Source organism: Saimiri boliviensis, chromosome 3 (assembly GCF_048565385.1).
Source record: "Saimiri boliviensis isolate mSaiBol1 chromosome 3, mSaiBol1.pri, whole genome shotgun sequence".
Taxonomy (NCBI): Eukaryota; Metazoa; Chordata; class Mammalia; order Primates; family Cebidae; genus Saimiri; species Saimiri boliviensis.
Window position 1 is genome coordinate 81,298,763 of NC_133451.1, and position 23,249 is coordinate 81,322,011.

Genomic DNA, 23,249 nt, shown 5'->3' on the forward strand with positions numbered 1-23,249 from the left:
TTAGAAATGTTTACATCTTATTATCTCTATTATACATCATGATCTCTTCCATTCATTGAACAAATATACACTGGACTTACGAGTACCAGGTACAACAGTAGGTATAGGAGAAAGTCCCTGTTTTCTCATTAAACTGCGGTTTGCAAAGCAGTGTTTGTTGTTGTTGTTGTTGTTGTTGTTGTTGTTTGAGATGGAGTTGTGCTCTGTCACCCAGGCTGGAGTGCAGTGGTATGATTTCAGCTCACTGCAACCTCTGCCTCCTGGGTTCAAGTGATTCTCCTGTTTCAGCCTCCCAAGTAGCTGAAACTACAGACGCATGCCCCCCCCCCCACCACTCAGCTAATTTTTGTATTTCTAGTAGAAACAGGATTTTGCCATGTTGGCCAAGCTGGTCTCCAACTTCTGACCTCAGGTGGTCTACCCACCTCAGCCTTCCAAAGGGCTGGGATTATAGGCGTGAGCCACCGCACCCAGTCTCAAAGCAGTGCATTTTTATGCATAACAAGTAGGTTTCAGGCCTGACTACTTTACTTGAGACCCTTGCTTCATAACCCAATGGAGAAACTTCTAGAACATTAAAGAATATTAAAAGACTAGGAAGACGAGTTTTTATTATCTTTTTCTGGGCTTTTAACACTACAGAGTTACCAGCTATTACATGAGTTCAATTAGACTTCTTACTTACTGTTTTTTTTTTTTTTTTGTAAAAGTCACATTGTAACATTACCATAAGAGGCAGACTCTATAAAGTGGTGTGATACAGATTCCTGTGAAGTGGCATAAACAGGGCTACATCCTAGTCTCCTTTTTAACTGAAATCTTAGTGATATGAAACTGTGGACGATTGGGGAAAAAAAGTCTTTCTGTGTGAGGACAAGAAATCTGCTATCAGGTTGAGATACATTCAATTTGAGTTTTTTTGATCTTCTCGAGGGATGTTTTTATTTCTCTTCTCATGAGACAGAGTCTTGCTCTGTCACCCAGGGCTGGAGTACAATTGCATGATCTCAGCTCACTGCAGCATCGAACTCCTGGGTTCAAGCAATCCTCCTTCCTCAGCTTCCCTAGTAGATGGGACTATGGGCATGCCCCAGTACACCTGGCTAATTTTTTTCATTTTTAGTAGAGATGAGGTCTCACTATGTTATGCAGGCTAGTCTTGAACTCCTGAGCTCAAACAATCCTCCCGCCTGAGCCTCCCAAAGTGCTGGAATTACAGCCATAGTCACTGCACCCAACCTCATTTTGTTTCTTCAATATCCCTATCGGCACAATGAGGGATATATGTGTGGGCTGAAAAGTCTATTCACATGTTTATGTGGATTTTATAAATTAATATTCTATAATTAAAGTTGTAAATTTAACTCTGCTTTTTCTTAGGGCTGTAAATTCAGTTTACAAATATTATTGCTCTCTTAGTTTAAGTGTAGCAAATTTCAGTATTCACTTCCAAGGAATCGCTATATAATGTTTGGTCTAATTTATAATCCTAGTTTATTAAACATTTCTAAACACTTTAAACTGTACTTGGCAGTTTAAAACATGCAGTTCCTTAGAGGGTCACTGGGGGTGCCCTAAACCACCTCCCTGTTCAGAGATTCACTAAAACAATTTACATAATTCAGCGTATATGATCGTTCTACTCATAACGACATGCAAGGATACATAGTTGATGATAAGGGAAAGCTATCGGGAGAGTCTGAAGTCCCTGGGCAGGCTTCCTCAAGCTCTCTCCTTCCCACAAAGGATCACACAGAGCACACACTTCTTCCAGCAATGAAAATGCAACACGTGTGCAATACTTTGGCCCAGAGAACCCCACTAGAGACTTAGGGAAGGTTTTTATGAGGCCTGGTCACATAGATACACTCTGAAACCAAAATTTCAGAGTCTCAGAAGGAAAGAAAGCAAATGTGTAACCCACCTTTATCAGTTAACTGTTAACTGGGAACACTCTGAACCAACTTCCAGATGCTCCCGAAGAATCGAGCTCAAAAGCAGGCCTTTCTCAGGATAGCGGTCTCAGACAGATCTGCTTGTTAACTTTTTCTGCATACCAAGGTACTCCCATTTTCTAACTTAAAAAACTAAACTTTCTAAGTACTCAAGCAACCCAAAGAAAATACATTGAAATCATAAACATGGCCAACCTTAGTTCTTTTAAGTATCCCACTATTTTCTCCAAATTTGTAGAATTACAACTTTAAGTCAAAAGCCTAAATTACTTATTTACTTATAACTTTTGAAATTAGACTGACAAAATTGGTCTTAACCAATTAACCTGGGAGACGGAGGTTGCAGTGAGGCGAGATCACGCCACGCACTCCAGCCTGGGTGATAGAGCAAGACTCTGTCTCAAAAACAAAACAGTTCATACCTCGGTGAGGTGCAGTGGCTTAAGCCTGTAATCCCAGCACTTTGGGAGGCTAAGGCCGTCGAATTACTTGAGGTCAGGAATTTGAGACAAGCCTGGCCAACATGGCAGGCAGAGGTTGCAGTGAGCGGAAATCACACCACTGCACTCCAGTCTGAGTGACAGAGCGAGACTCCATCTTAAAAAAAAAAAAAAAAAAAACCCACAATATAAATAAAAACAAAGTTCAAGCCAGGCACGGTGGCTCACGCCTGTAATCCCAACACGTTGAGAGTACAAAAAATAATTACCCTATTTTTCCCAAGTACAAAAAATAATTACCCTATACTATAGAAGATAAAAGATGTACAAGATGTACATAAAAAGAACTTTGGAAATTTAGAGAACTCTTTACTTTCAAATGATCAAGTTACTTTGGGGAATAGAGCAATTCTCTTAACTTGAAGATACAGTCAAACTAGGATTACACTAAAGGGAAAAATGAGATAAGCAATAAATATAACTAGAGATGTGAACCAGCCAGAGGGGAAAGTCTTTCTCAATCCTGTCTTCCAGATAAAATCAAGCTTGGCCATTTTTCTCTTATCTAATTACAAGTCAAAAGCATTTTGAGTGATTTACGGGAATTAAAGCATTTGGGGCACAGCTAGTTCATTCTTAAATTACTCATGCTTATATAGTGTAGGAGAAGGTGTAAGCTTATGTCCCAATTTACACATATTGCCCCCAAATAATTATTAGTAGTGACCTCTTCCTCTCAAAAGTAAGTAGGATGCCCTAGCTTTGGGTGAAAACCAAAAGTAATTTTTTGCCGGACTCCAGCGCCCTCTTGTGATTAAAATTTCACATTCTGAAATTGCTTATTCTGAGAGGAGAAACTACCAAAAAAACAGGAACATCTCAAAGTTGATCGTCTAATAACTTTCCCCAAAGGATCTCAGCTTTGACTTTCATGCCATCGCACTTTAACACTGAGTGCTCCTGCATGGTTGCTGCCCTCTTCAGATTTCAGAACTATCTCCCGCACGCATCAGTAATCGTAGCTCCTCGTACTGTCACTCTCGGTAACACTACTTCTGCCTTAATTCTTGGTGAATTCAGTATATCCGATAACAGTCTCCCCAGCACTCTGGCCTCTGACTACCTCCAACTTCTCTCCTCCGGTGATCTTGTTCTCCACCCTGCCTTAGCTATGTGCTTGCAGGTCATGCCATAGATTTTGTAAGCATAGTCTATCTCTCCACCTAAACCCCTCGAGTAACCCAACTGCGGCAAACCTTTGACCTTCCTCCACCAGGTCCTACGATCCACTAATTATGCCAGTATTTCACTGTGCCTTGCCCCTCACTGCTTTCTTTAGTCACCATACCGGCCGAAACTCCATGATCGTTATAATCACATCTTTGCAAACGCCCTCAGTTCCTCTGCTTCTCTTTTGATTTGGCACTCACTTGGCAAAACCATAAACCCCAGTTAAATTCCTGTCTCCCCTGCTCTGTGCCTGTACCCCTGCAGTTGAATGTGGGTGGAGAAAAACACAGACGAATATTAATTATTTGACTTTATTTTATGTTTGAAGTTATTATAATTATCATTATTTTGAGACAGGGTTTCGCTCTGTTACCCAGGCTGGAGTGCAGTAGCGAGATCTTAGCCCACTTCAGCCTTTGAACTCCCAGGCCCAAATGATCCTCCCACCTCTGCCTCCCAAGTAGCTGGGACCACCAATGAATGCCACCACACCCAGCTAATTTTTAAGAACTCTGTGTAGGGACAGGGTCTCACTGTATTGCCCAGGGTGGTCTCGAAGTCCTGGGCTCAAGCGATCTTCCCGCTTTAGACTTTCAAAGTGTTGGCATTACTGGAGTGAGCCACCAAGACCTGTAATTGTCTGATTTTAAATTCATGATTAAGAATCTCAATGCCAGGACCCTCAGTAATGCCTGACAACTCATACTGCATTTCCTTAGCCCATCCACTCTTCTGTTTCCTATTTGAACACTGTCACATGTTCATCTTTCCCCTCCCATAGTCATTCTCAGCTGATAACGTTACGCCGTGCTTTACTGAGAAAACTGAAGTAAGCAAAAGAGAACTTCAGATTCTGATCACCATATCTGCCCACCCACCAGCATTCTCTGCCTTCTCTCCTCTACTGCAACCTAGAGGAGTTATCTATGTTACTAAGGCCTAAGGCAATGTCTCCACGTTGCAGAAGTCCCATCCCCTTTTCCTAACTCAATGACAGCCCTCTTCCCCTTCTCTTCTATAACATCACATATATATATTCCTCTCCACTGGTTCATTTCCCCACAATATAAACATACCATATCTTTTTTTTTTTCTTTTCTTTTCTTTCTTTTTTTTTTTTTTTTTTTACAGAGTCTCACTCTGTAGCCCAGGTTAGAGTGCACTGGTATGATCATAGCTCACTGAAGCCTTGAACTCCTGGCCTCAAATGGTCCTCCCACCTCAGCCTCCTGAGTAGCTGGGACTACAGGTGCACACCACCATGCCTGGCTAATTCCTGTATTTTTTGTAAGGATGAGGTCTTGCTATGTTGCCCAGGCTAGTCTTGAAGCGATCCACCTGCCTCACCCTCCCAAAGTGCTGAGATGACCACAGCTGGCCCACTGTTATTTATTTCCCTCATCCTCAGAAATATTCCTTTTGATCCCACATCTTCTTCCAACTACTGCTCTGTCGTTTTGTTCTGTTCTACAGCAAAACTTTTTTTTTTTTAGATGGAGTCTTGCTCTGTTGCCCAGGCTGGAGTGCGGTGGCACAATCTCAGCTCACTGCAGCCTCTGCCTCCCAGGTTCAAGCTATTCTCCTGCCTCAGCCTCCTAAGGAGCTGGGATTACAGACACATGCCACCGCGCCCGGCTAATTTTTTGTATTTTTATTTGCGACAGGGTTTCACCATGTTAGCCAGGATAGTCTCTATCTCCTGACCTTATGATCCGCCCACCTTGGCCTCCCAAAGTTCTGGGATTACAGGCATGAGCCAGCGTGCCTGGCCAAAAAAAATTAAAAACTCTTCGAAAGAACTCTATATACTCACTTCTCCAATCCCTCCCCCATTCTCTCTCAAATCCGCTCCAATCAGAACAATGAGACATATGACAAATTGTTTTAAGCCTTTCAGTTTTAGAGTGGTTTGTTAGGAAGGGATAAATAACTGGAACAATATGCCAGAGAGAGTAGTACAGGTCTTCTCTAGGAGGAGAAAGAACCTATATACTTGAGACTTGGGCCAGGTGTAATGGCTTACCCCTGTAATCCCAGTATTTTGGGAGGCTGAGGCAGGAAGATCACTTGAGCCCAGGAGTTCAAGACGAGCTTGGACAATAAAGACCCTATCTGTCCAAAAAAAAAATTTTTTTAACGATTCTCCCATCTCAGCCTTCCAAGTAGCTGGGGCCACAAGTACATGCCACCACACTCAAATTTGTTTTTTGGCTCTTTTGTTTTTGTAAAGATTAGGTCTTGTTATGTTGCCTAGGCTGATCTCAACTCCTGGGCTCAAGTGATTCTCCTGCCTTGGCCTCCGAAAGGTTTGGGATTACAGGCATGAGCCACAATGCCTGGCCTACAAAAATTTTTAAAAATTGTTAGCCATGCATGGTGGTGCACACCTGTAGTCCCAGCTATATGGGAGGCTGCAGAAGGATCATTTGAGTCAGGACGTTGAGATTTCAGTGAGCCAGGATCATGTCACTGCACTCCAGCCTGGGTGACAGAGTGAGATGGTCTTAAAAAAAAACAAATTGGAAAAAAAAAAGAGAGAGAGAAAGTTGCATGACTTTGTTAGATATCAGAAGAAGACTGGAGAAGAGCTGAGAGCATAAATTATAAAGGTATTAGACCAATGGGGATAAAGTATAATATTCAAGCCAAATTCATTGACCTTGGTGTACTCCCTCAGGATTTAGAATATAGCATGTTGGCTGGAGTACTGGGGATGGTCCTAACAGTCTGAAAAGGTTACCTAGTGAAATCCTAGACTAATAGTCTGGAGTTAATGAGGTTGAAATGCCAGAAATTCCCTAACATACAAGGGAACATATAGGCAAAGGGTTACAAAATTCAAGGAAATAGGACTGCGTCCATTACGATCAATCTTCTCAACCATCTACTAACTTGACGCTGCAGGGAAGGTCCGAAAAACTCGCCTTTCACTAAGACATGAGGAAATGCACTAGCCAGTCGGACCAGCATCCTCCAGGAGCACTGTAGGTCAGAGGTGTTGCTGGACGAGGCTGCAGTGAAAATGCGTGCTTTCATTTCAGTGGGAATAATGGAGTCCTGGCATGTCAAACGCCAGGCAGCAACTTCACTGTGAGGGACAACATGGTGCAACTACCATAGTAAGCCACGGAGATGGAATAGTAGTCAAACTGCTTTGATCTGCTCTGCCCTCTGGCAAGGGCTAATTGATGATGGGATCCTGAAAAATCATTAATCCACTGCTTCCTAAGATGCCACTTGACATATGGAGGCAGAACAAAATCTAGGTATTAGGTAGAAACCTAACTCAAGTTGCCAAATTGTGCCTTGTATCTAATTCCCAGACCTAAGTCGGTTCAGAGAGTGAAAGCCCCTCTGAGAGGGAAATTTCCCTCTCCGATGGATACCATGACTCTTCCTTCAAGCCGCTGTTTCTCAACCTTGGCCCTACTGACATTCTGGGCAGCGTATTTCTTTGTTAGGCAGGCTAGCCTTTGCGTTATGGATCTGAAAATGATGCTGTCACCGACAAGAAGGGGACGACTATACTGCAACCCACTTGGGCGTGACTGTGGCGGCTGAAGGGAAATCCTCCCAGAGGACAGAACCTTTGGTGATATACCTGGTTGCTTACTTCATGGCTTAAGGCACAAAGATCTCCAATGACTTTTGAGCTGTGGCTACTGGATTGGCTGGCTGGCTGGAGACTTGAAAAAAAGTAATCGAAAAATTGGCGCTTAGGTGGACTATGCAGGGACCTTTTGGAATGGACCCAGAGGGTGGGAATATTTCTGTGCCGCATGTATGTCCAGTAGATGGTATCGTGATGGTGGAGGTTCTGAAAAGTCAGATAATCATGATCATCTATTCTGTGAATGTCAGTAAGCTTCTTTCTCCAGGTATCCCAGTGCTTGTTTAGCGGCTCCGTGTGCAAACTGTGCCAGCATGGAAGGAAGTTACGTGTGCGCTAGTAACGTGGTTTTCCCTCACCAAGGCTGCTCCGACTATCCCTACTGCTGAATGTCCCATTGTCTAACAGCTGAAGTCAACACTAAGCCACCGATAAGGCACTATTGTCCAGGGTGAACAAATGGTCACCTAGTAGTAGCTGCTTGTGTGGACTCTTCCCAACATAAAAGGAACATCCTTTTATCCTCTCAGGGATAGCTACGTATTCTGGATAAAATTTTGCATTGTGGCTGAGTGCAGTGGTTCACGCCTGTAATCCCAGCACTTTGGGAGGCCAAGGAGGGCAGATCACCTGAGGTCAGGAGTTGAAGACCAGCCTGGCCAGCATGGCGAAACCCCTATCTCTACTAAAAATACAAAACTTGGCTGGGTGTGGTGGTGGGCGCCTGTAATCCCAGCTACCCGGGAAGGTGAAGCAAGAGAATCGCTTGAACCCAGGAGGTGGAGGTTGCAGTGAGTCAAGTTCATGCCACTGCACTCCAGCCTGGGCAACAGAACGAGACTCCATCTCAAAAAATAAAAATAAAAAATTGCATTGTATTCCCTGCCTGCAGAGCTTCTACGAATACCACTATTATGAAGTTACAGAATGCCTTATCTCTTGCCTTAGCATTCCATATAATATTGTCTCTGATCATGGGCATATATTATGGTAAGAGAAGTCTTATGTTCTCAAAATTCAGTATATACCTAGATCTTGCAGAAGCAGCTGGCTTGATAGAACAGTGAATTGGCCTGCCTAACGCTCAATTATAGTGTGAGTGGGGAAACCCTGCAAGGTTGAAATGTTGTCCTACAGGAAGGGGTAGATGCAGTAAACCAGCAGTCAATATTTGCACATACCAACAATGCATGGAGGGCAGGTGTAGTGGCTCATGTCTGTAATCTCAGCACTCTGTGAGGCTGAGGCAGGCGGATCACTTGAGGTCAGGAGTTTGAGAGCAGCCTGGCCAACGTCTACCAAAAAACAAAGGAGTTTGAGACCAGGCTGGCCAACCTCTACCAAAAAACAAAAATTAGCTGGGCGTGGTGGCGTGTGCCTATAGTCCCAGGTAATCGGGAGTCTGAGGTGGGAGAATTGCTTCAACCCAGGAGGTGGAGGTTGCAGTGAGCCAAGATCATGCCACTGCACTCCAGCCTGTGTGACAGAGCAAGATCCTGCCCCTCTCCATAAAGAATGCACGGATGCATGGAGCTAAGCATGGTGGCTGATGCCTGTAATCCCAGCACTTTGGAAGGCTGAGGCAGCAGGGTATCTTGAAGCCAGGAGTTCAAAACCAATCTGGGCAACATAGATCCAATCTCTAAAAATAAAATAAAGTATTAGCAGTGCATGTGTAGTCCCAACTACTTAGGAGACTGAGGTGGGAGGATTAAGTCCAGGTGTTTGAGGCTGCAGTGAGCTATGATCATGCCACTGCACTCCAGACTGGGTGACACAGTAACACCATGTTTCTAAAAATTAACAAAAAAATAAAATAAAGGAATGCATGAGTGTGAGAACCTGAGTAGAATGGTTCTGCTAGCCACACTGGTCTCCAAGGTGTTTCTCTAACACACTAGACATGCTCCTGCCTCGGTGCCCTCTACCTGAAATACTTTCCTCCCAGATGTTTTCTTCATTCCCTCAGGCTTTCTTCAAATACTTGCTCAAATGTCAACCTCTTAACAAGACCTCCCCCAACCACTGTATTTAAAATTGTAAAACCTTTCTTTGCCTTCCTGATTGCTCCTTACCAGGCATCTCTCTGTAGCCCTTCTCACCATCTAACATACGTTATTTATTTGTTCATTGTTATTGTTTGTCCTCCTCCCTCTGGAAAGTGAGCGGCATGACAGCAGGGATTTCTAGTTCATTCACTGTTCTATCTCCAGTGACTAAGGCAGTGCTGGAAACAAAGAACTCAATAAACGTTTCTCTTTTTTAAAAAATTAATTTTTTATTTCCATAAGTTTTGGGGAAACAGGTGGTATTTTATTACATAAGTTCTTTAGCGGTGATTTGTGAAGTTTTGGTGTACCCATCACCTAAGCAGTACACACTGAACCCAATTTGTAGTCTTTTATCCCTCACCCCTTCCCACCCTTCTCCCCTGAGTCCTCAAAGTCCATTGTGTCATTCCTATACCTTTGCATCCTCATAGCTTATCCCCCACTTATGAGTGAGAACATACGAACATACGATGTTTGGTTTTCCATTCCTGAGTTACTTAAAATAATAGTCTCTGATCCCAATAAGCATTTCTTGATTGACTCGAATGACTATCATGAAAGTTCTTGTGAAGAGCAGACAATATCTTTGGTCTATTATCTTTACCTACGATATGGGTTGCCTGGCAAACTTTTCCCGTAAAAGGCCAAGTAGTGAATATTTTAGGCTCGTGAGTCATGCAGTCTTTTCCCAATCACTTCACATTCGCATTGGAGCACCAAAGCAGCCACTGATGGCAGGTAATTTCAGATAGTGATATGTCCTACAAGGAAATTACATAGAGCAACAGGAGAGCTTCCCTGAGCATACGCTATTTAAGCAGGAAACTGAAAAATAAGTAAGAGCCAGACATACAAATGCTGAGGGTAGAGTTGTTTTCTTCTACTGTGGTAAAATATTCAGAATATAAAAATGCACCATTCAAATCATTTTTTATTTTTGAGACAAAGGTTTTCTCTTGTTGCCCAGGCTGGAGTACAACCGTATAATCTTGGCTCACCACAGCCTCTGCCTCCCAGGTTCAAGAAATTCTCCTGCCTCAGCCTCCCAAGTAGCTGGGACTACAGGGCCATGCCAATATGCCCAGCTAATTTTATTTTTTTTGTTTGTTTGTTTGCTTGCTTTTGAGATGGAGTCTCCCTTTATCATGCAGGCTGGAGTGCAGCAGTGCGATCTCACTGCAACCTCCACCTCCCAGGTTTAAGCAATTCTCCACCTCAGCCTCCTGAATAGCTGGAATTACAGGCACGCACCACCACACCCAGCTAATTTTTTGTGTTTTTAGTAGAGATGGGGTTTCACCATCTTGGCCAGGCTGGTCTTAAACCCCTGACCTCATGATCCACCTGCCTTGGCCTCCCAAAGTGCTGGGATTACAGGCTTGAGCCACCGTTCCTTGCCTAATTTTGTATTTTTAGTAAAGATGGGTTTTCTACATGTTGGTCAGACCAGTCTTGGAACTCCCGACCTCAGGTGATCCACCTGCCTTGGCCTCCCAAACTGCTGGGATAACAGGCTCAAATCATTTTTAAGTGTACTGTTTTATGGCATTAAGTATATTCATTGCTTCATAACCATCACTACCATCCTCTCCAGAACTTCTTTCATCTTCCAAACTGAAACTTCATGCCCATTACACAACAACTCTTCACCCTCTTCCCAGTGGCAACCATTCTACTTTCTGTCCCTATGAATCTGATTACCCTCAGTACCTAATATAAGTGGAATCAAACAGTATTTGTCCTTATTTCTCTTAACAAAATGTCTTCAAGATCCATTCATGCTACAGTCAGAATTTTCTTCTTTTTTGAGGCTAAATGATCTTCCTTTCTCTGTGTATACCACGTTTTATCATTCATTCAACAGTTGATGAACATTAGGGTTGCTTCCACTTTTGGCTCTTGTAAATAACACTGTTTTGTATATGGGTGTATAAATACCTGTCCAAGCTCCTGCCTTCAATTCTTTTGGGTATATACCTAGAAGTAGAATCATGGAATACTGTTCTCCACAGTAGCTGCACCATTTTATATTATACCAACAGTGCACAAGAGTTCCAGTTTCTCCACATTCTTGACAACAATTGTTATTTTCTATTTGTTTGTGTATTTCTTTCTTTTTTTGAAAAAAAATATCTAAAATGTGTTTATTGGGATGGTTTCCCACTCATCTTGATTCAGGGTACTTTTAGTGCTGCTTTCTCCTGAAGAAGAAGCATCCTTCTGTCAGCCTTGCTTTTCCTCCTGTAGACTATCAGAGAATGGTAGAGGAGTGATATGGTTTGGCTATGTCCCTATCCAAATCTCATCTTGAATTGTAGTTCCCATATTCCCATGTGTTATGGGAGGGACTTTGTGGGAGATAATTGAATCGTGAGGTGGTTACCCTCATGCTGTTCTTGTGATAGTACTCATTAGATCTGATGGTTTTTTTATAAGGGGCTTTCCCACCCACCTTTGCTTGGCACTGCTCCTTCCTTACACCACGTGAAGAAGGACATGTTTGCTTCCCCTTCCACCATGACTGTAAATTTCTTGAGGCCTCTCCAGCCCTGTGGAACTGTGAGTCAATTAAACCTCTTCTCTTTATAAATTTCCCAGTCTCTGGCTAGGAACTGTGGCTCACGCCTGTAATTCCAGCACTTTGTGGGGCCAAGGTGGATGGATCACTTGAGGTCAGGAGTTCAAGATCAGCTTGGCCAACATGGTGAAATCCCATCTCTACTAATAATACAATAATTAGCCAGGTGTGGTGGTGCACACCTGTAATCCCAGCTACTAGGGAGGCTGAGGCACAAGAATCACTTGAACCTGGGAGGCAGAGGTTGCGGTGAGCTGAGATTGTGCCACTGCATTCCAACCTGGACAACAGAGTGAAATCATGTCTCAAAATGAATTCATGAATGAATGAACTAATTAAATACAATAAAAATAAATTACCCAGTCTCAGGTATTTTTTCACAGCAGCATGAGAATGGACTAATACAGTAAATTGGTACCACAGAGAGTGGGCTGCTGCTATAAATATACCCAAAAATACGGAAATGACTTTGGAACTGGGTTACAGATAGAGACAGAACAGTTTGGAGGGCTCAGAAGAGGACAGGAAAATGTGGGAAAGTTTGGAACTTCCTAGAGACTTGTTATCACTATTTGACCCAAATGCTGATGGTGATATGGATGATAAAGTCCAGGCTGAAGTGGTCTCAGATGAAAATGATGAACTGGTTGGGAACTGGAGTAAAGGTCACTCTTGCTATGCAATAAGACTTGAGAGAGATGACTTAAGGTATCTGGTGGAAGAAGTGTCTAAGCAGCAAAACATTCAAGAGGAAACAGAGCATAAAGGTTTGAAAAATTTGCAGCCTGATGATGTAATAGAAAAGAAAACCCTGTTTGCTGGGGAGAAATTCAAGCACACTGAAGAAATTTGCATAAGTAACAAGGAACTGAACGTTAATCACCAAGACAATGGAGAAAATATCTCCAGGACATGTCAGAAACCTTCACAGCAGCCCCTCCCATCACAGGTCCTGAGGCCTAGGAGGCAAAAATGGTTTCCTTGGCTGGGTCCAGGGCCCTCTTGCTGTGTGCAGCCTTGGGACTTTGTGCCCTACATCCCAGCCACTCCATTTGTGGCTACAAGGGGCAAATGGTTCAAGCCATTGCTTCAAGGGGTGTAAGCCCCAAGCCTTGGAAGCTTCCATATGGTGTTGGGCCTGGCAGATGTGCGGAAGTCAAGAACTGAAGTTTGGGAACCTCAGCCTACATTTTGGAGGATGTATGGAAATGTCTGGATGTCCAGACAGAAGTCTGATTCGGGGGCAGAGCCTCCATGGAGAACCTCTGCTAGGGCAGGGATATGGTTTGGCTGTATCCTCACCCAAAGGTCATCTTGAATTCCCACGTGTTGTGGGACAACCTGGTGGGAGGTAATTGAACCATGGGGCACTGTTCTCGTGATAGTGAATGAGTCTCACAAGATCTGAGGGTTTAAAAAAAATAGGGGTTTCTCTAAACAAGCAAGCTCTCTCTTTGCCTGCTGCCATCCATGTAAGATGCGACTTGCTCCTCCTTGCCTTCTGCCATGATTGTGAGGCTTCCACAGCCACATGGAACTGTGAGTTCACCATTGAACCTCTTTCCTTTGTAAATCGCCCAGTCTTAGGTATGTCTTTATCAGCATTGTGAAAATGGACTAATACAGGCAGTGTGGAAGAGAAATGTGGGGTTGGAGCCCCAACACAGAGTCCCCAGTGGGGCACTGCCTAGTGGAGTTATGAGAAGAGGTCCACGATCCTCTAGACCCCAGAATGGTAGATCCACCGGCAGTTTGCCCCATGCGCCTGGAAAAGCCATAGACACTAAATACCAGCCATGAAAGCAGCTGGGAGGGTGGCTTTACCTAGCAAAGCCACAGCAAAAGAGCTGCCCAAGGCCATGGGAACCTACCTCTTCCATCAGGGTGACCTGGATGTGAGACATGAAGTCAAAGGAGATCATCTTGGAACTTTAAGGTTTAATGACTGCCCTATTGGATTTCATATATGCATGGGGCCTGCAGACCCTTTGTTTTGACCAAGTTATCCCATTTGGAATGGGTGTATTTGTCCAATGTCTGTACCCACATTGAATATAGGAAGTAACTAATTTGCTTTTGATTTTACAGGCTCATAAGCAGAAGAGTCTTGCCTTGCCTCAGATGAGACTTTGGAGTTGGACTTTTGGGTTAATGCTGGAATGAGTTAAGACTCTGGGGGACTGTTGGAAGGGCATGATTATGTTTTGAAATGTGAGGACATGAGATTTGGGAGGGGTCAGGAGAGGAATCATATGATTTGGCTGTGTCCTCACCAAAATCTCATCTTGAATTGCAGTTCCCATAATCCCCATATGTCATGGGAGGAACCCAGTGGGAGGTAATTGAATCATGAGGGCAGTCACCTCCATGCTGTTCTCATGATGATGAGTGAGTTCTCACGAGATCTGACGGTTTTATAAGGGCCTTTCCCCCCACTTACTCAGCAATTCTTGCTGCTGCCACGTGAAGAATGATGTGTTTGCTTCTCCGTCTGCCACAATTGTAAGCTTCCCGAGGCCTCCCAAGCCCTGCAGAACTATGAATCAATTAAACCTCCTTTATAAATTACCCAGTCTCAGGTATTTCTTCATAGCACATGAGAACAGACTAATACAAGGAGCCAACACACACCAGTACTGTGTGTGCATGGCTAATGAACATGATGATTGTAACATAGAGGGCATTTGACATCCCTGAAGTAGCGACTGGGGCTCTGTACCAGGCACCTCTTCTTGTATTTCCTCTTTTCCTAATTTGGAGAGGGATAAAGGAGATTTTTGCAAGAGCTATGTTCACATGGGGAGGTCAGAACCACCAGAAAGACTTTTTTTTTTCCCCCTCAAATAATGGTCATTTTAATCAGGGCAAAGTGGTATCTCATCATGCTTTTGACTTGCTTTTCCCTAGTGACTAGTGATGGTGAGTATCTTTTCATGTACTTATTAGCCATTTATATAGTTTCTTTAAAGAAATGTCTATTCAAGTCCTTTGCCTATTTTTTAATCATTGTTTTTTGTTGTTAAGCTGAAGAAATTCTTTATATATTCTGGACATTAACCCATTATCAAATGTATAATTTTCTCCCATTCTATGGGTTGTCTTTTAACTCTCTTGAAAGTGTCTGGACTGGGCACAGTGGCTCACACCTGTAATCCTAGCACTTTGGGAGGCCAAGGCAGGTAGATCACTTGATCCCATGTGTTCGAGACCAGCCAGGGCAATATAGCAAAACCCCCTCCCTACTAAAAAGTACAAAAATTTATCTGGGCATGGTGGTGAGTGCCTGTAGTTCCAGCTACTCAGGAGGCTGAGGTAAGAGGATCACCTGGGCTTGGGAAGTCCAGGCTGCAGTGAGGTGAGATGGTGCCACTGCACTCCAGCCTGGGCAATGGGAATAAGACCTTGTCTTGAAAAAAAAGAAAAAAAGAAGATAAAAAAGTAATAAGTGTCCTTCTTTTTTGTTTGTTTTTTCGAATAGGGTCTTGCTTTGTTGTCCAGGCTGTAATGCAAGTGGCATGATCATGACTCACCACAACCACGACTTCCTGAGCTCAAGCAATCCTCCTGCTTCAGCCTCTGGAATAGCTGGGACTACAGGTATGCACCACCACACTGGGTTGAAAGTGTCCTCCTTTGGTGGATAAAAGTTTTTTATTTTCTTTTTTAAATTTTGATGAAGTTCATTTTATCTAGTTTTTGTTTTGTTGCCTGTGCTTTTATCATATCCAAGAAATCACTCCCACAGCCAATGTCATGAAGCTTTTCCCCATGTTATCTTCTAAGAGTTTTACAGTTTTAGCTCTTTGTGTCTTTGGTAAATTTTGTATAGGGTGTAAGGCAAGGGTCCAGTGTTATTCTTTTGCATGTGGCTATCCAGTTTCCCCAGCACCATTTATTAAAAAGATTGTCCTTTCCCCATTGAATGGTCTTGACATCTTTGTCAAAAACCATTTGGCCACGTATGTGAGGGTTTATTTCAGGGCTTTCTATTATATTCCATTGATCTGGGTGTCTGTCTTTATGTCAGGACCACATTGTTTTGATTACTGTAACTTTGTTGAGGATAGAGTTTTAAATCAGAAGTCACAGCAAGTTCAAAAGGTTCCAGCAGGGGTTGTAAAACTTTTTTTGGTAAAGGGCCAGATAGTGAATATTTTGGGCTTCACAGGCTGTATTGCATGGGCTGTGTCACATCTTCTCTACTCTGCTGTTGTACCACTAAAGCAGTTGTCGACAATGCATAAACAAGTGGGTGTGGCTGCATTCCAATAAAACTTACACATAAAAACGGTTGGCAGGAAGGATTTGTCACAAAGGCAGTAGTTTGCCAACCCCTACACTAGAAGTCACAGTTTGGCATTTCCAAAGGCTTGGCGGAAGGCAATGTGTTATGAACAGTGGGAAGAATGAAGCATGATGAGGTGGGAGAGAGGGGCAGTGGCCAGATTACAAAGCTTTGGACACCACAGCAGGATTTCATCTATTCTTTACCCATTTATTCACCAAATAGCTATCTAGGACCTATTATGAGCCAGGGCTGGGGCTCCATAGGAGGTAGACTCTATCTTAGTTCTCACAGGGCTTCAATGTAGATAGGAAGCATAAGCTAAGTGTTTTAATATGGTATCATATTTCCCTTCTGAATCATGACAGGCTCCTGATGGGATCTCTGCTCAGAGCTTTACCCTACTGCTTTAGTGTATTAGTCCGTTCTCACACTGCTGATAAAGACATACCTGAGACTGGGTAACTTATAAAGGAAAAGAGATTTAATGGACTCACAGTTCCACATGGCTGGGGAATCCACATGTCTTTCTCAATCATGGTGAAAGGCAAAAGGCACATCTTACATGGTGACAGGGAAGAGAGAAAAAAAGAGCCAAGTGAAAGGGGTTTCCCCTTATAAAACCATCAGATCTTGCGAGACTTCACTACTAGGAGAATAGTATAGGGGAAACTGCCCCTGTGATTCAGTAATCTCCCACCAGGTCCCTCCCACAACACATGGGATTATGAGAGCTACAATTGAAGATGAGATTTGGGTGGGGAAACAGGCAAACAATATCACTTAGTTTAAGTCTTACTTACTATTTCTCTAGGATTATTGCAACAGTCTATTCAAACAGGTTTCTGCCTCTAGCCTCACCTGCTTCCTACCTGGCATCTACGCTACAGCAAGAGACATTTCTAAAATGCAATTCTGATTGCACTCCCCAGCTTGGAGCTGTGTTGATGGCTTTTCATCACTGTCAGAGTCAAGTCTAATCTGTCAGAATGATGTGGAAAGCCCCACATAACCAGACTAGCTGACAGCCCAAGACAACTAGTCTCTCCCTCACACACACACAAGAACTAGTCTCTCACATGCACACACACAAGATCATGATTAAACCTGGGGAAACACCGACATCAAAGAAGAACATTTGAGATCTGTGTGAATTCTTGTTGTTGGTGTTTCTATTGTAAAGCATAATTATTGAGCAACACTTAGTGATAATCATAGCAAACTCACATAGAGATACTCTGTGTCCTGCACTGCTAACTCATTTAATCCTCACAACTACTCTATGGAGTAAGTAGTATTATTATTCCCATTTTACAAATTAGGCAACTGAGGCATAGGAAGACTAACTTTCCCCAGGATCTCATAGCTTGCACATGTGATAGCATTAATATTCCAACCCAGGAATTCTGGCATGACAATCTGTTATTAGGCACACTGACATGCTTCTTTTAGCAGCATACATACTAAAATTGGAATGATACAGAGAAGATTAGCTTGGCCTCTGTGCAAGGATGACACGCAAGTTCATGAAGCATTTCACATTTAAAAAGAGAAACCACTGTTCAAGCCTGCAATCCTAGGACTTCAGGAGATTGAGCCGGGACAATCATTTGAGCCCAGGAGTTTGAGACTAGCGTGGGCAAAATAGCAAGACCCAGACTCTACAAAAAAGTTTTAAAATTTGCTCTGTGTGGTGGCATGTGCCTGTGGTCCCCGCTACTCGGGAGGTTGATGTGGAAGCCTTGAGGTAGAGGCTGCAGTGAACCGTGTTCACTGTACTCCAGCCTGGGCAACAGAGCAAGATCCTGTCTCAAAAATATTTTAAAAATAAAAATAAATAATATACATATACAAAAGTGTATTAGCCCCCCTCACTTAACCTTAAATGTATTCTTTTAAAATATTGACTAAAGCTGTGACTTTTGCTTAAAAGTGTGGTCTCTGAGTGGTAGCACCAGAATCACCTGAGAGCTTAATAGAATGCCAATTCCCACACCTGGGACCTGACCCAGGGAAGCAGAATCTCTGGAGTTGGAGCCCAGGGATTTGAGTTTCAGCAAGCTCCCCAGGTGACTTCTAAGCCTGAGAAAGTTTGAGAAGCGCTACTCTCAAACATTTTTTTCCTGAGGAGTAAAGGCCTTACTGTAGATAAAGCTTAAGGCAAACACATGAGTAATTTTGACCAAAAAAAGGTAGAAATAGGATTATTTTTAATGCAAAGATTTCAAACTGTGAAAGGAAACAAACGCTTGTACAGAACAAGAGGTCATCAGAGGTCTTGAGAAGATGTCAAGGCCGGAAAAACACAGGATGCACCTGAATTCGGAGCAAACCAGCATGAGTTCAAATTCAAGCACACCCACAGACCAGCTGTGTGCCTTTGGCAAATTGCTTCACTGTGACCTTTGTTTCTCCATTCGGAGCTTGAAATAACAATCTCTTTGACCCATATACTCCAGGAAGGTTGTGAAAAATCAAGGGGGATCATGTATGGGACAGTGCTTTGTACAGTTGGATAAGCGTGGTAATCAGGTTTCATGTTCTGCTGTAACACTTCACAAGACAATATATGTGCTTTCCCTTCTCCTGTTCAGGAAGCAGATGGGATTTGGAGTCTTGTAGTTTCCTAGGGGAACTCTATTTTCTGAAGTATCAGCTGCAGGAGTAGACAGCTAGACTGAAGGATTACTCCAGGCTTGAAACGAGAGAGAAATGGCCTCATCCGAGAGTATGGGGCCAGAGAATTGACAGATGATGGTAGAAACCAGACTATATGTCTCTAAACTCATCTGCAGCCTTAGAATTTCTACCCCCAAAAAAGTTTAATTCAGACCTGGGATAGCTTAGACTGATATTCAGCCCCATACAAGCTTACTGACTACCCACCAACTGCTATTGGATGGTCCGAGTATGTTAGCTTGTATTCTGATTGGTCAGTGCTCACGCTACAAGGGTTATGGTTTTCCATAACACCTCTAATGATAGACCGTAATAGAAGGAAATGTTATCTGAAACTCAGTTCAAACAGAAGAGACTTCTATCTGTCTGGCAATGGTTCCACGGACTCATGCCAGGCCTCACCCAGGCCTGCACACTTGTCTGACCTCTGCTTGCATAGCCCTTCCTTGATTTAGTGACAAACGGCTTCAGCATGTTCACTAGCACAACAAAACTGGCTAGACACGGTGGCTCACACCTATAATCCCAGCACTTTGGGAGGCTGAGACGGGAGGATCACATGAGCCCAGGAATTCAAAACCAGCTTGGAGAACATAGCGAGACCCCCATTTCTATAAAAAAAAAAGAGAACAACACAATTTACAACTTACCTACTCTGTCTCCATCACATTTTTCCAACTAAGAAAGATGCAAGCTACTACTCTAGGAGAACTCCCATGCGTGTGTGGGGAAGACTCTATTTCCAGGCTAGGGTTTCTTTTATTCATTTTGTGAAGCTGTGTCTCCTGTCAACTCCTGGCTACCATTCTTTGTTTCTCCCCCTTTTTTTCCCATTGCTATTTCCACCCCCCTCAGCTGGGGACAGAATAGGTATATTTCCTTTCTATTTTCTTTTTTCCTCTTGGCTTATTTCTTCTAGGTTAAAGGCAACTTTCAGATAAATGTATGTGGTTCAGGACTGGGAACATACTGAATTTAAAGAACACTACCAGGCTTCTTACAGGAGGATAAAATATATTCTATTCCCTACGCAAACTGATTTTCAACAATGTAATAGATTCATATACCTTATAACCTTCAATTCTGAATGGTAGGAGAAAGAAATCGGCTCTTTTTCTAGCATGCATTATTATTATCATTATTACTTTTTGAGATGGAGTTTCACTCTTGTCGCCCAGGCTGGGGTGCAATGGCACAATTGTGGCTCACTGCAAACTCTGCCTCCCAGGTTCAAGCGATTCTCCTGCCTCAGCCTCCCCGGTAGCTGGGATTACAGGCATGCCACCATGCCCAGCTAAGTTTTGTATTTTTAGTAGAGCCAAGGTTTCACCATGTTGGCGAGACTTGTCTTGAACTCCTGACCTCAGATGATCCACCCACCTCGGCCTCCCAAAGTGCTGGGATTACAAGCATGAGCCACTGCACCCAGCCATATTTTTAATTAAAGCCGAAATGTTCAAAGTGACCACCAACCACACCAGCGGAGGCGTTATACAGACAGTTATCCAAAAATTACAAAATGATTTCTGGCTCTGCTGCAAGTGACCTATATAATCTAAGGAGAAGCCAAACATCCTCTTTCACTTGGGGGTAAACTGGCTGACCACACCTAGGATCTGTTTAACAGAAACCGCAAAACAGAGATAGCCATCAAGGTAGGTACAACCAGGGAAGGGATGTTGTCTGATTGTCTTCTCAGGTGCTCAACTTAAATCATGTGTTCAGCCAAATACCTTCATCCTGCCTACAATGCTCAACCCACCCCTCCTCCACCAAGAAAAGCAAAACATCTACAGAGTTTGAGCCCTTTCTACTCAAGGTGTGGTCCATAGAGGTCAGTTGAGACATGCAGAATCAGAGCGCCCCCCCACCCAGACCCCTGAGTTCTGCAGAGCCTGTGTTTTAGCAAGATCTCCAGGCGATTCCTATGCGTGTTAATTTATGAAAAGTACTGATTTAAGTGACATATTTGTTAAAACACATATCAAAAAAGAAACAAGATTTTCTACTAAGTATGAAGATTGGAAAAAATGAAACAACTCACCTCAATTATGATGTATGATGCTGGAAGCAAAGCAGTCCAAATCTCAGAGCAGAAACAGTGGTAATACCGAGATAGATGTCTATATTTGTGAGTTTTCCTAGAGAGACTTCAACCAAGGCCCACGCCTAATAAACAGACGAACATTAGTCCAGAAACTTTCCTTCCTGCCTGCTCTCAGGGCGGGAGAAAGAATCAGAGGGGAAACTTGGCAGCCCCCAAAGTAGATCCTGCAGCTAGGGAGCTAGGGAGCATTGAAGCTTTCCAAGTCAACTAGCCTTGAGGAAATGTCCAGAGTGAAATTAACAGCTCTACTATCTCCTTGAGTTCCTTTTTTCTCTACTACTCACTGATTATTAACCACATTTCTTTCCTGATCACTGGGATTCAAACAGACGACCTAATGCTTCCAGTCAGCGTGGGATCCTCTTCCGGCATTCCCAGCAAGGGGACAGAAGAAGGGCGAAAGTCGCATGTCAGAGAGATATTTTTATATCTTTCTCTTTGTGCCACAGAATTCTGATGACAGCATCTCCAACACAAACAGCAACTTTATTTTCGAAACGGAAGAATCAAAACCAATTCTAGCAAATGGCTTTGCTCTGTGTGTAAACTTCCTGTGCTCTGTTAACCCTGATGTAGCTGAGGGTCTCCTCTCACAGGCCCTGCTTTCTACACACATAAAGAAACAACAAAGCAGGACTATGACATAGATTTGAAAAGGAGGCGAATTAAACCAAAACAAAGACCGACTTAGGTTTCAGCGCAAAGGCCCAGCAGAGTTTTAAAGAGGACCGAGAAGCTGTACTATTCGTGCTATTCTTTCCTAAACCAAAAGTAAAACAGGAAGTCAAGGCTATATAAAATAGGTATTTCTGTGTGTGTGTGTGTGTGTGTGTGTGTGTGTGTGTGTGTGTGTATGTATGTATGTATGTATGTATGTATTTTAAACAGAGACAGAATCTTGTTATGTTGGCCAGGGTGGTCTCAAACTCCTGGCCTCAAGCAATCCTCCCACTGCAGCCTCCCAAAGTGCTGGGATCACAGGCATGAGCTACCAAACCTGGCTTTTTTTTTTTTTTTTTTTTTTTTCTGAGGCAGGATCTCACTTTGTCACCCAGGCTAGAGTTAAATAGGCATTTTATATTCCAAAAACATGATAGATGTCAAGGGAAAAAATATGACATTTACTAAGCGCTTCTAATTCCACTGTTTACAGATCTTGAAAAGTTTTTTAATCCAAGCCTTCCCCAGGCCGCTGCACAACAGCCTGGACAACAGAGTAGGACTCCATCTCAAAAAACAGATACAATTTCAAACACACACTTAGAAATTCACATTTTAACAGCAAACTTACATGCAGATAAAGAGAAGTATAGTTTTATACTCCCAAGTTACATAGCAAGCTGAAATGGAGAATATTTTAATGTTCATTTTAGATTTATTCTTTCTTCTAAGTCTCAGAAAATGAGCAAAAAGGAGACATAAAACTCAAGCTATGTCTATAGCAGTATCAATCAATGTGGTATTATTTTTACTAACAAATTACTCAATTGCTTACTCTATAAGTGATACACACATACTATAATACCATTTACAAAACACAAAATAGAGTTAGCGATAACAAATGAAAACTTTATGCAAAATACTTGATTCCATCAGTATTTAACTTTTGACCAGAAGACCCTTAGACTGTATATTCTTTTCTGATATTAAGGAATAGTCACATTTTTATAGTATTCTTAACTGCAAAAAAATAGGAATGAATGGAGAGGAGGGCTGATGAGACAGTTGAAATACACATTTATAAATATGTATACAATTTAGTAATATCATATCATCTGAATTAATATCTTTTTTTTTTTTTGAGATGGAGTTTTGCTCTTGCTGCCCAGGCTGGAGTGCAATGGTGTGATTTCAGCTCACTGCAACCTCCATCTCCAGTGTTCAAGCAATTCTCCTGCCTCAGCCTCCTAAGTAGCTGGGATTACAGGTATGCACCACCACGTGTGACTAATGTATTTTTGTTATTTTTAAATGGATAATTAAATTATTTTTGACTATAGTCACCTTGTTGTGCTAGCAAATACTAGGTCTTAGTTATTCTTTCTAATTATTTTTGTACCCATGCACCATCACACTTCTCCCCACCTCCCCAATACCTTTCCCAGCCTCTGATAACCATTCACCCACTTTCTATCCCTGTGAGTTCAATTGTTTTAATTTTTAGCTCCCACAAATAAGTAAGAACATGCTATGTTTATGTTTCTGTGCTTGGCATGTTTAACTTAACATAAGTACCTTCAGTTCCATCTATATTGTTGCAAATGATGGAATCTCATTCTTTTTTATGTCTCAATAGTACTCCACTGTGTATACG

At 42.7% G+C, this 23,249-nt stretch overlaps 1 protein-coding gene and 1 non-coding gene across 5 annotated transcripts in view; one reads left to right on the top strand and one right to left on the bottom strand.

Moving 5' to 3' along the window:
* ABCG2 (ATP binding cassette subfamily G member 2 (JR blood group)) overlaps positions 1 to 21,422 on the bottom strand; it is a 129,701-nt gene extending 108,279 nt beyond the window's left edge. For all 4 annotated transcript variants that reach the window (XM_074396420.1, XM_010334783.3, XM_074396417.1 and 1 more), the window contains exon 1: positions 20,873 to 21,422. The gene's annotated coding sequence lies outside the window, so the exon portion shown is untranslated. The remainder of the gene's footprint in view (positions 1 to 20,872) is intronic.
* On the top strand, positions 17,589 to 17,695 carry LOC120363737 (U6 spliceosomal RNA). The gene has a single exon (XR_005579190.1). It is a non-coding gene; the product is annotated as a U6 spliceosomal RNA (small nuclear RNA).
* Positions 21,423 to 23,249: the final 1,827 nt, after the last annotated feature.